Source organism: Thunnus albacares, chromosome 18, assembly GCF_914725855.1.
Source record: "Thunnus albacares chromosome 18, fThuAlb1.1, whole genome shotgun sequence".
Taxonomy (NCBI): domain Eukaryota; kingdom Metazoa; phylum Chordata; class Actinopteri; order Scombriformes; family Scombridae; genus Thunnus; species Thunnus albacares.
The window spans coordinates 18,627,471-18,641,215 of record NC_058123.1 but is presented as its reverse complement, the minus strand read 5'-3'; positions in this window follow the sequence as shown (position 1 = coordinate 18,641,215).

The window sequence follows — 13,745 nt, the reverse complement described above, 5'->3', positions numbered from 1 at the left end:
CCACCAGACTGAAATATGTCAAGATAGATTGTTATAGTATTCATGAGGATAAATCCTAAAAGGCTTTGATGATCACCTGACTCTTTCATTTAGCACTGGTAGCAGGTCTAAGTTTTAATTTACCCATTGAAGTATCGTGACATCTACAAGATGGATTGGCACAAAATTTGATACAGACATTCTTGGTTCCCAGATAACGTATCGCAATGACTTTGGTGACGCATTGACCCTTCTTCTAGTGCCACCAAAATGTTGGTGGCATGTTCTAAGTCTTTCATGGTCCCCCTCAGGATGAATTCTCATAGCTTTAGTGATATCGTGACTTCTCATTAAGTGCTATCATCAGGTCAAATGATTAATCTGTCCAATGCTTTTGTTTATGACCAAACACCTCATCTGTACTTAGTGTTACGTGCTAATTAGTAAATGTTGGCATGCTAGACACTAAACCAAAATGGCAACAATGGTAAACATTACCTGCTAACGATTAACATGTTAGCTAGTTGTTCAAACGTGGGGGAAAATTAAATATTCAAACTATTATGACCTGTTCGAATTCAAAATTTACAGTCTATTAACACAACAGCAATCACAACACTGAAATATCTGAGAAGCAGTGTGTGGAAGTATTTTGGGTTCTACACTGTAGGTAGCAAAATTAAAAAAGATGAGGCCAACTTTGTAAAAAGCAGCTGCCACACTCTCAGCGAAAACAAGTCTGAAGACTCACGCTCTGGCTTACCACAAAAAATTGGTAATGGAGGCATTAGATGAGCAGAGCAACATCAACTCTTCAACCTTGTCTGATAGTGTAATCTCAAGACACCCAGTGCAGCTGTATGACACCACACAGGAAAATATAAAAGACTACACTGAACAGTGAGACGCTCTCTGACGGATGGACATCGCTGTCCATATATGCTAACGACAGTCACAGCTAACTGTATCTCCAACATGTTACGGTATATAGGTTTTGTATGAATTAATTCAAACAAATTTGTTGGTTCGAATTCATTTGAACTTGACCTTTTGAAAAAGTGACAGCCCTAATGTGAGCATGCTGGCATTAGCATTTCGCTCAAAGCACCACTGTGCCTTAGTACAGCTAGACAGAGCTGCCTGTGTGGCTGTAGACTCTTAAGGGCCGTCCACATCAAGAATAATGTGGCGGTACTGATTCTCCTTGAACACAGCTTTTCTGTAAGAAGCCAGAGAACCAGCTCCCAGCCACATAAAAAAAAAATAAAACAAATATTCACTTGGAGAAGCCACCTCACAAGGTTCTGCACAATGGGGAAACATCCCCTTAACAAATGCCTCTTCAACAGTAATAATGACAAAAATGCCTCTTCGATAATTATAATGAAAAAAATGCCTCTTTAATATGTATAATAAATAAACAAAATAAAGCCTGTAGGTGTTAGGCTATCGTGAGGCAAGCACAACCTCTTGCACAAATAGCACCGAGATCAATCCAATGCAGGTCACTTGGTTGAAAGGTTGTTTTTTTTTTTGTTTTTTTTTTAGTATTCCCTCAAAGGTACCCCCAAATCAGAAAGGTAAAAGACAGACCAGAGTTTCTGTCTGACAGTCTCTACAAATGAGGTCTGCAACCAGTTGAGGAAAGACCAGTGCGACCAGAGTATTTAGTTTCTCTCCTCTCTTAAACCCAAGAAAAAGTTGTCATATCCTGATTGGCTTAGAGGGGAATGCACCCAGCTGCTATCAATTACTCTTTGGGAGCCAGTCCCCACACCCTGCACAACAGGTGATCTGAATAACCCTCCAATCAACCCAGAGGGATTTGGACATGCAACTATACAAATTTGGAACAGGGAGACACAAATTTGGAACAGGGAAATGACGAATCATGAATGGGTGACTGCTACAACAACTATATATATAACTATAACAATAACTATAAATATTTAGTTTTAAAAATTGTTCTAACTCAAGTGGATGGCGGGGTCCACACCACGACTATAACGACAACGACAGTGCCAAACAATATCATTGGGATCACTTTCAGAGCGATTTGGTGAACGACAGAAACACTGACAGCCAATAAAAATCCATCCCCTAAACCATACACCACGACAAAGTCTCCATATAACCTGACATTTCCAATAAAATTTCCAAACCTGCACATATCATCTTAATTCTGGAAACTGACTAATGACTTTATTTATTTATATTTATATATTTTAATGCAGTTTTGCTCCTTTCTCTCCATGGACTGATGCACTGTAAATTGGAGCAGAATGTAACCCAGAGGTGATTTCTCTAGATAGGTTTGTCTCTCTTTGTCATACAATGATGCTGGAACTTTGTTCTCCTTTTATAATGTAAAAAAAAAACGCAGTTAATGACCCCTTTAGGCTTCAGATCTGTGCTCATACCGTGTGTCCCTGCCATAGTGCAATAAAAGCTGGTTGTCTCTGCACTTTTGCACATTGTACTTCAGCATCTGCTACTGTTGGTCAGTGCAAATACTGGTCTGTAAATACTGGAACATCACAACAACTAGTGCCCTGAAATACTTCTGGGCAACACATTGAATCACCACCCGCCTGTGAACCCATACCTTTCTGGTTTTCTTTTAGCTGCTCTTTCAGCAGTAACAAGTCATCAATATCCATTTTCCTAAGCTGCCGACACAGCTGGAGCATGCAGCGCGTGCTTGGCGCTACTGTTTACAGAACGTTATTGTTCATAAGTGTGGATGCTCCATCATTATCGTTATAGTTATTGTTATGGTTATAGTTCTTGGTGTGGACAGCCCTTTAGTCTTGTTGAATGCCAACAATTTCCCATTATTTCTTTCTATCTGTGCATGGCAACGCATATGAAAGTCTGACATGCCACACGTCCACCCACAACCCTAACCTCCACATCCTTACAGTCACCCTACATACATAAAGTGCACACTACTTCTTGCATTAGACCTGAACATCAATCATACACTCCAGAACTGTCCAATGTGAGAGTAATTCCTAAGGACACTGGGATGAATAATAACAATAACAGGGAGAGAAGAAACCCACTGTTGATGATTTTTTTAATCTATTATCTCCAGCAATTCCAGTGAGCTTCTTGATTCTTCATCCTGTCTAAAAAAAAACTGCTTACCATAACGGCTGTGTGTTTTTAAATCAGAGGATTTCCAACGGCGAGCTCTGGATTTGGAGAATAATCTCTTCAATTCTTTCCATTTCTCTGCCACTGCCCTCTCACTTTTTTTCATTCATTTCCCGCTACTTCCCTCTGTCTCTTTTCTGGCTCCAAAAGAAATCTGCTTCAAACCATCTGTCAACACATGCTTCCTTTAGTCACTAGAGAAAAGGAAGAGCATGTGGGGGACACAGTAGACCCAGGTGCTGTCAGTACACGGTTGCAATGTGGGATAAAGAGAACCAGCTGGTAGCTACTGAGTAGAACTGAAATGGTATACAAGAAAATTAAATAGTATGGTATAATTTCACACACAATAATAAAAAACACTAGTACTGATCATGTAAACTGAAATTCATCACAGAAAAAAAAGCCAAATATGGTACTTAAAAGTTACTTTGGTTCTGGAATAGCAGTTTTCACTTTTAAACCTCAATTCCTCACTTCTTAGGTACTCAGAGTGTTTCTCTATACAGTGCGCGAGTATGTGTGTGTGTGTGTGTGTGTGTGTGTGTGGTCCCTCATTTCTTATTTCAGTGGTGTCTACTCTCTCACCAGGACTCCTCTGCTTGGCAGGTGGAATTGAGAGTCCTGGTAGAGCTGGTCAGAGATCTCAGCAGGACATAGGGAGGCTGTTATGGAGGATGAGAACTATGGGGCTTGAATGCATGAATACAGAGAGACGGAGTGTGTATGTGTGTTTGTTTCGAATTTGCGACTGTTTTCAGGTAGGGGGTCTCGCTGTTTTCCATATAAAACTTGTAATACTCTGGTGGCTCCAATCACCCTGCTGAGTGTCTGGATACATCTCAGCACAGGTCACTTTTAACAGCTCTCCTTTATATAAGTGATAAAAGAAAAATATGTATGAGTGAATGATATACTCTTGGTGGGTACCTCAATTGTGTTGTGATATATACACTCATAATTATAATACTGAAGTGAACAATTTTCAACCTCATAGCTTATAACTAAACAACTGGCTTGTACCAGTTGTACTGGATTGACACAACACAAAAATAGGTAATTTTTATTATTTCTTTACTTACACAACTCGTGTCAAAGTGCAAGGACAACAGCAGTCTCTTGCTTTGTCCTGTATATTATGACTCAGAGGATGTACGTCTGCTACAGAACGGTAATCCTCTTTCAGTGTTACAAAATACTGACATCAGTCAAAAAAGGTGAGTCAGTGCTAAATCACTTACCCATCCACGAGTGTTAAGCCATTATGCAAACTGTGAGGATACAAAAGCTCTCTAAGCCATAAAGAAACATGTTAAATTGAGTTTTTATCAATGGAGGAGTTAAAGTAACAGACTAAAAGAGTAATAGAACCATTTTGAGAGAGAGCAGTTTAAAGATCCTCTCCAGACATGTATTAAGATGTATAAAAATACTCTGCTTGGAACAATAATGTATGTCTGATATGGTTTTTCTGCAAAAAAGTAAAATGACCACTTTAAAATCCTTAAAATGACATCTACTTCTTCTCCCTCATTAAAAATTCCGGAATCGATACATATGCAAATATATTCATAGCAGTGCACAGCTTTGCAGCGGCTTCTCTTGCTCCCGGTTATAGTGTTAAGAGTGTTAGGGACTCTTCTCTCACTCTTATCTGCACACTTACTCATGTAAGTAAGTGTGCAGATAACACAACCAGTGCAACTAGGCCAAGAAGGTACAGACCAACCTCTGAACATTATCAACAACTCGCCTCACTTCCACTGAAGCTTAGAGCGGCGCTCAGCAGACTGCAGCTCCTGAGGACACAATGCCCTGCAGCAGCGGACTGGCGTAGCAGACTACAACAGGCCAGAGGCAAGAGGAAGTGGTGTGCATAAAAGTAGTAGAGGGGTTAGCAGCCCGGTCTGTTAGCCAAGCTAAAATCTAACGTGACCAGACCAGCCATTCCATCACTCTTTCTGGTCAACATTCACTCACTGGATAACAAAACCCAGATAGCATATGGAAGTGGGCCACTTCAGGCGATGATGCAGCACTGCTGGACTTCTTCTGGCCCAGACAAAATGGATGTGAGCCTGAAATGGCCCACATGTAAAATAGCTAATATGGCCCAAATATCCCAAATCAAATGTGGGCCTTTTTTGGTAAAGATGCGGTATGTGTATGCTGGATGTGGGCCAGTCTGGTTTATCTGATTTATTCTTGGTTTAAATACGGCTTGCTTGTGGCCCAAATCTGGGAAACAGGATCGGACGGCCCAAGTGCCATCATTCCACATAGTATGTGGGCCGGATGAAATTGCCGAAAGTGTTGGGTGTGGGCCGGATCTGGGTCACAGCAATTTTGCTATCTGGGAATGGATCTGATCCGACTAAGATTGAGCATTCATTGGGAGATGAGGAACTGTTGTGTTTTTCTCCTGACGGAAATTTGGTAAACAGCAATATGCCGGACTTGGCTTTCCAACTTTATGGGTTGCTACACTTCCTTGCAGATTGGAATCAGCTCTCAGGGAAACCCTGAGGATGTAGACTCTGCATATAATTATCTTTAATTATAAATGATCGGTTCCTTAGATTTGTGTTGTAGGAAATCGTGCTTGACTGAATCCATGTTTATGAGACTGTCCTTGGTACACTGCAGTTTCAATGCGGAAAATGATCAGCTGTGGAGTAAATGTATTGATTCAGGAAAAAAGCGAGAAACCAGATGTTGTTTACCTTATACTGTATAAGGCAACCTCACCCTCCTCTCTTTGTGATTCTCTGCTATTTTCTCCGGCTTGTAGAACTGACTGAACTGAGCTTGTAAATAAACTGAATGAAGAAACGACTCTGTGGTCATCTGACTGATTATTCTTGGCTGAACAGAATCATCCCTGGAAAATACAGAATTACATAAAGCATATCAGCAATTTTGATTCATTAATTATTAAGAAAGAAACAATTTATTTATATTTCCCCTCCATATTTTCACCTACTTTCTGTATCCCTTCTTCTACTCAGATCTGTTTGTCCAATTTTGTCCTTTTTGGAGAAGCTGTTAAATGCACTGTACAGTTTGCTTTGACAGTCGAGGAAATATCCTGTTGCTGCTGTTGCACTGGTGGCTACCTAGCAACAAAGCCACTGCTAAAATGCTTTTCTACTTACAAAACCCAAAAAAGCTGATGATGAAAATAGACAGATAATATATGGTTGTGCCAACTAGAAAGAAGCCCATGTGTTCACTATGCAGTGATGTTTCTGTAAGAAAAAAATAATTACAACGAAAGATGACTTTCAGGAGAGCTCAATTGGAATCTATTCCTCTGATGGGACACACATCTGGTGAAATAATTTTCTAGGTTTAACAGATGTGTTTTTGCTACATCAAGCAAGGCAAGTTTAAAAAGATTACACACTGTGATAAACAATAAACTGAATTCTGCTACTGATGTGTTGAAGACATCTGAGTACAATGTGTATCTGTGCATCTGAACTACATGATATCACAAAATTCAAAATACCAATTGGGAGAACGTAAGCGGTGCAACAGGAGAGTGAGAGAAATGTCAATCAAACAGAATCACATGCCCACAAATTTCTGCGAAGAGGTCTAATGAGATAAATAATTAAAAACAGCTGTGTGGGCGTGCCACTGGTGTGCCTAGACTTTAACTGAGGCATAATATTAGAAAGACAGCTAATATGTTAAATTACAGCAAGTAAACATGATGTTTACAATATGTCAGACGTGACTTAAAGTGGCAGGGAACTTGATTAAGAATCATGTTTCTTCGTTCTTTTCAAAGTACAGTGCAAAGCATTTGGAGTTGCAGATAGTTAGATATCAAAAATTGTTCGAACTTTTCTCACAGAAGTACAAACAATAGGACGTGTTACGATAAGATGCAAATCAAATCAAGAAGATGAAGGAAATGACAAAGCTGCATTACATAGGTTGCTATTGCATTACACAAACATGGCATACAGTTTAAAGGTAACAAAGAAATTTCATTTCATAAACTGTATGTTCATTTTCAACACAGCTAGAATGATAAGCAAAAAATGCCAAAATTTCACTTGTTCCAGCTTCTCAAACATGACAATTTCATGCTTTTTTTGTCATATGTAATAATAAACTGAATATTTTGGGGTGTTGGACTTTTTGTTGAATAAAACAACATTTTTGAATACATTAACTTAGGTTTTGGGAAATCATGATGGGGATTTTTCACTATTTACTGACATTTAATTGATAGAAAATAATCGGAATGAAAATAATTGTTCATTGAAGCCCTACTTTTAACCCAACAACAACAACAACAACAACAACAAAGGAACAAGGTGTATCAACACATCTGTAAACACTTAAAATGCATACCTGCCAACACTCCCGATCTTCGTGTGAGTCTCCCTATTTTTAACCCTTTCTCCTGCTGTTACTGCTAATCTCCCAATTTCATAGTTTTTCTTTTTCATTATCACAACCTGTTTCTGGCACTGTATAGGCTGTGTGCACAGCTGCTCTCTGCGTAGGCAGTCTTTCATCCTGTCCTCTGCTGCTGATGTGATTCACTGCCTGCAGGTACCACTGGCAGAGAGGAGGTACTGGTTTGTCTCAGCCAGTAAAGTTTATAAGAATTTTCCAAATATTAAGATATGTGGCAAACTCAGATAAACAGTTAGGCTACATACAGACAGCTTTTGTTGTGATGCACTGTGGTTGAGTAAAACTTACCAGCGGAGGATGGGACACTGCAGGCAAAGCAGTTGAAAATATTACTTTGTTTGTTCCTTAATATTGTTGACAAATAGCAGAATTTTCAGCAGGCTTGTTACCATAGCTGTCACAAGGGTTGTACTAGTGAATCTATACAATTATTCCTTCCTGGGTCAAGGTACCAGGTGAGTGTTGCTTTTTAACATCATAGCTGATTAGGATCTCACTGTTATCCATGCTCATCTTTGACAATATGTTTGGATTCCTTTTTGATCAGACTAAACTGTAAGATACTGATCTGGAAAGGTGATGCAACAGATTGAGTGATGCAATTGAGTGAAATCAAGACCACTGTTGGTGAGATGTGAAGCCCACCTCATCCTATGTAAACTGCACCCAATGTATATTCAGCTATACTTTAGATATAGAGAATAAAGATATAGTGAATTAAAAGGAATCGTTGCTGCAGAGAAATGCTGCAAAGACTGTGAAGTGTAACATCAAGTTAATCATTGCCTGTTGTGTTTCCTGTTTCATTTTGTAGTACTCACACGTCTTGTCGTTTCAGTTCCTGCCCTTGTGTGTCTTCCATTTCCTTGATCATCAACACCTGCTCCCAATTATTCACCTGCCCCTGGTTTTGCTATTAGCCTAACAAATATATACGTACACTCCCCTGTTTCCCCTGTTCCCCTGCCAGATTGTCTTTGTTCATCCTTGTGTGTTCATTGCTTTCCAGCAACTTTTTCTAGGTCTTAAGTCTTTATGGTTTTGACGTTGCTTTATTCTCTCGTTTTTGGATTTTTCCCTACTCCCTGCCCTGGATTTGTTAGTTTGATTTGGACTGATTACCTGTGTATGACTGCCTGGTTTTCCAGTAAAGGCTTTGCCTATTTCTGAATTTTACCTTGTGTCCTGTGTCTTTCTCTGAGTCTGAGTCTCTGATCTGCTCAGAATCATTACAGTAAAATCTGGCCATCACAGACTGAGCAGAGAATAGTGCTCTCCATTCTGTTATCCAGTCTCAAGGAAAAAGACTTCACAACCACGAGTAGTTGTTGACTACTCTGCCGAGGGGGGTCCAGGGGCTTCACAGCAGACAGGATGCTTTCCAAGCTACCATGACAGGACAGCTCCGCGTTCCTGCACAGCCTTTCTGACGTCATGAAGGACCAGCTAGTGCCACTTGACTTACCAGCTGACTTTGATCCCCCCTTTCTCTCGAGGAGCATCGCCGCCAACTGAAGGAGGGGAGATGCATCTGCAGTGGGCAGCTTGGGCACTTCCTGACAGGGTGTCCAGTAAAAGGCCTGGCTCATTAGTGAACAGAGGGTTACTGGTGAGCCAAACCTTTGCTTCTTCCTGTTCCTCCCAACCTCTGACTCATGCTCGCTTGGTATCTCCTGCTGTGTCCGTGGAGTTGGCTGTCTTTGTGAGTTTTGGAGCGGACAAGAGCTTCATCGATCGGGGCCTGGCCAAGCAACTCCAGCTGAGGTTGGAGCCTCTCATGTGCCCCCTGGTGGCCAATGCCTTGGATGGTCACTTGCTCTGGCATGTGAGACTCTGCACTCAACCCTTAGGCCTTCATATGTCAAGTAACCACTTTGAACACACTGTATTACATTACATGACATTGACTCAACTGACTTGCCATTTATACTTGATTATCCCTGACTTAAGAGACATAACCCACACATTAAGTGGTCTACTGGGCTTGTTCTGGAGTGGAATAATTAGTGTCAATCATCGTGTCTCTTGTCTGCCTCTCCCAAAGTCTCCTGACTCTCCCTCAGATTTCCTTGACCTCTCCAGAGTTCCCTCCATTTACCTGGACCTTGAAGAGGTGTTTAACAAGGCCTGTGCCACATCCCTGCCTCCTCATTGACTGTATAATTGCGCCATATACCTCCTCCCCGGGGCTTCACCTCCCAAGGGCCTCCTATACTCGCTGTCAGCCCCAGAGATGGAAGCTATGAAACAATACATCCAGTACTCCTTGGTCACCTGCATCATCCATCCTTCCTCATCTCCCGCTGGAACTGGGTTATTTTTTGTGGATAAAAAGGACAAGACTCTACAGCCTTGCATTGACTCCCAGGGCCTTAATGACATCACGATTAAGAACAGGTACTCTCTCCCACTCATCTCCACCACTTTTGAACTGTTGCAGGGAGCCACAATCTTTACTAAGCTAGATCAAAGGTACGCCTACCACCTAGTCCACATCAGGTAGGGAGTTGAATGGAAGACTGCTTTCAACACTCCAAGTGGTCGTTATGAGTACCCGCTCATGCCTTTTGGTCTAACTAACCCTCCAGATGTCTTTCAGGCCTTGGTTAATGACGTACTGCGGGACATGCTTAATCATTTTGTTTTTGTGTACTTGATATTCTCGTTTTTTCCAAGGATGACAAAGAACATGTGCAGCATGTCTGGCAGGTTCTCCTGTGGCTGTTCATCAGCTGGGAAAAGGGCTGAAACTAAAAAGAAAAAAACAAGATAAAACAAGCAAACAAACAAATTAAGAGGAAGAGAAAACATGAAATTCTCCCTTGACCCAGCTGTCCTGACCTGGCTCACCTCGGACCCACCCTGGTGCCTCTTTGTCCTTGGAGCCCAACCAGAGATGGCAGAGAGCACTGTAGCTATATTATTATTTATTTATTGATTTTTTTTCTTTTTCTTTCTTCCTTTGGTTAATACTGTCTCCCCCTTATGTTCTCTCTCCCCTCTATTTCTTTCACACAGAAAACCCACCCACACAAACACACACACATACCTACCTAAACACATGTGTGCTACAATATGAAAATCTAAGACAAACATTATGCCTTTTTTGTTTGTTTGTTTGTTCATTTGTTTGCTCTTTTGTCATTCTTGTTACTGTTGCTACTGTTTGCCTTTTTTCTGTCTTTTTGTTTCCATTTGTTTGATTGTGGTTTTCCCAAATTGTCTTGTGCTCTGTCATATGTTTCTTGTTTACATGTTGGTCACTTGTCTTGCACTATAAACAGATAAATAAATTTTTTAAAAAAAGAGAGAGAGAGAGAGAATCAGCTGTATGTCAAGGCTGAGAAGAACAACAGAGTTCACCCATGTGTTTTCTTTTCAAGGAAGTTGTCTCTGGTAGAGAGGAACTATGACTTGGGCAGCTGGGAGTTGCTGGCATTGGAGGCATGGAGGCACTGGCTGGAGTGGGCCAACAGGGCTCCGTTGCCTGGTATCTCAGAACCCATCCCTCTGGAGTTGTCAGTTGACTTGGATTGAGTATGTTCATAACTCTCTTCCTGTTTCGGCCACAGGGCTATCTCTTTTCCAGTGTGTATACAGTTACACGAGCAAGGTTACTGTGCCATCTGCTCTGATGCACTGGTGCCACCTTACCTGGATAAAAGCCTGGGCTACACTACTCCAGACAAGAGCGATTAAAGAAAGCTGAAGTCACAACCTCCAAACACAGCAAATCACTAATCAGTTCGAGATCAAACTGGCAGACATTGAGGACAGAAGCAGAAGGAACAACCTGCAGCTGATCTGTTTAAAACATGGAGAAGAAATGTGGAATGCGTTAGCCTACCTGTCTGCTAGCATCCCAAATTGGTTCAGATCACTCACTAGTAATCCACCGGAGCTCATGTGAGATCATCGCATTGAGCCCCTGCAACAACTTTCATCTGCTCCCAGAGTCATGATCATGAAATTTCTTTGCTTCACAGACAGAGACACATTCTTGAAGAATTGGAAAAAACATCTGTGGAGGTCGCTGGCCATATCAGCCAATTTGCCACGGACTACAGCAACTATACCTTGAAGCACAGACAACCCTGCTAACCAGTCATGACTCAGGCTCAGGGTTTGGGCATGGAGGCTTTCTTGCTTTACCCGACCACCATCAAACTAGTCCACAGATCGGAACAGCATCTATTCCACAAACTATCTTAAGCAGAGTGGTTCCTAACTTCACTAGAGGACAGTCAGTCTGCTGCGGGGTAAGGTTCATAACATGAGCACACTCAAATCGACTGTCTACTACTGTACTCTTCACACTGGCTTTGTTTATTTCCAGGTGGCACATAATGCCCTGAGGCGTTGGCGGACTGTTTGCCTTGCTATACCTGTGGTACGTTTCACAAAGCAGGCTCAACAAAGTCTGAGTTTAATCCTGAACTCTGAGTTGATCTACTCTGAGATAAGAAACTCTGAGTTTCCGGTTCCAGAACAGCTGATTTGAGTCAGTTTAATCAACTCGGAGTAGTTTCACCTGGAGTTAAGCGCGTGCACCACAACTATAAAAAGCCAGCATCAATGGAACCCCGATTCAACGAGTCACCATGGCAACGGAGAAGAGGAGGGCTGCGTTTTTCACCCCACTAGAACTAGAAATCTTAATGCGCTCATATGGCGAGTTTGAACATGTTTTCAGAGAGAAGTGCAACACCGCTGCAGCTGCAAAGGAGAGGGAGACGGCATGGGAGAACATGTAGTCCTTTGCAATCACAATAATATTACAGGGGAAAACTGCTTGAATGGTCGCCTATTAACTTATTTAATTTAGGTGCAATCCCGCGGGGAAGAAGCGCACTTGGCAGCAGTTTAGGATGAAATATAAAAACATCGTTCAAACAGGTGAGACCTCGGCATAATCTCATGTGGGTACCTCATTTTGATCATATTTTACATTGTAAAGTAAATATTAAGTGGCTGTTTGACTGTGCAGTTGTTTTATCCCCAACATAAAGCCGGTTTCACACACATAAATGTCTTCTCATCTATATCATGTTCTGTTAAATAATTAAGCCTATTTAAACTAACACAGACTTCTACTCAGCCAACAGAAAGAAGGCAGATGCCCGTAAAACGTGTGGTGGCCCAGCACCGCCACCTCTAACGGAGGCAGAGGAGCTGGCCCTAAGCTCAAATAGATAATTGTCTGGAAATGCTAGAACATCCATGTGCGGTCTGATAACCATCTCCCGACGAATATTTAATTCTCTTCGCAGTAATGCTGCACCGTCATCCACGGGTTCGTTATCAAAAGGACATGCCATGTTAGTGAAAAAAGTCGCCACCTACTGTGCCTAATGGACTTGTAATATACTGACTCTGATTTTTTTTAATGATTTTTTTTAAATGACAGGCGGCAAAACTAGGCCACGCCAAAACTCGCCTGCTGACTAAATGAATGAGGAAATCAAATGGAGTGTGTGGCTCTGAAAGAGGGCGGAGACCTAGAGAAACTCGAGGTTCATTGAGAAAATCTGGTCCCGACCAGGTTAGGTTCATAGAGTCTGTTACTAAGGTAACTGACCGAAAGCTTAAGTTATCTCTCTCTCTGAAACAGGCTAGAGTTACCCCTCTTTCTCTGGTTTGAGTTACCTCTCTTTTTGAAACGGAAAACTCAGAGTTTCCCTCGTTTCAGGGTTAACAGACTCTGAGTTTTCACTAAACCTGCTTTGTGAAATGGAGCCCAGATCTATTAGCAACTCAGCGTAATGCCTGCCCAACGTACTCTGAAACTTGTTTCCACAAGAGCCTACCTTTGTTTTGAATATGAGTTGAGTTATCTAATAACAGCCTATGATGAATTAGCTGTACTTTCTTTTAGGCATGTAAGTGAATTATCAATGCCTGTTATCCAAGCTGATAAGTTGTAGGCCAATCAAAAGGAATGGAGTTTATTACCTTAGTTTGCCTGATTTAATCCCAACCTTATCTCATATTGTTTTGTTAATCATGGAAATTAATTATGCAGATAAAGGTTATTTTTAAGGGAGAGGGAGGGGGTATCTGAGTATCTTCTCTCACTGTTTAGACAACTTTTTCGGGAGGGTTGGGGTGGGCCCTGGATGGATTTATTTTTCCATTAGTTTTTTTTGTTGTTGTTTGTTTGTTTTCTGGGT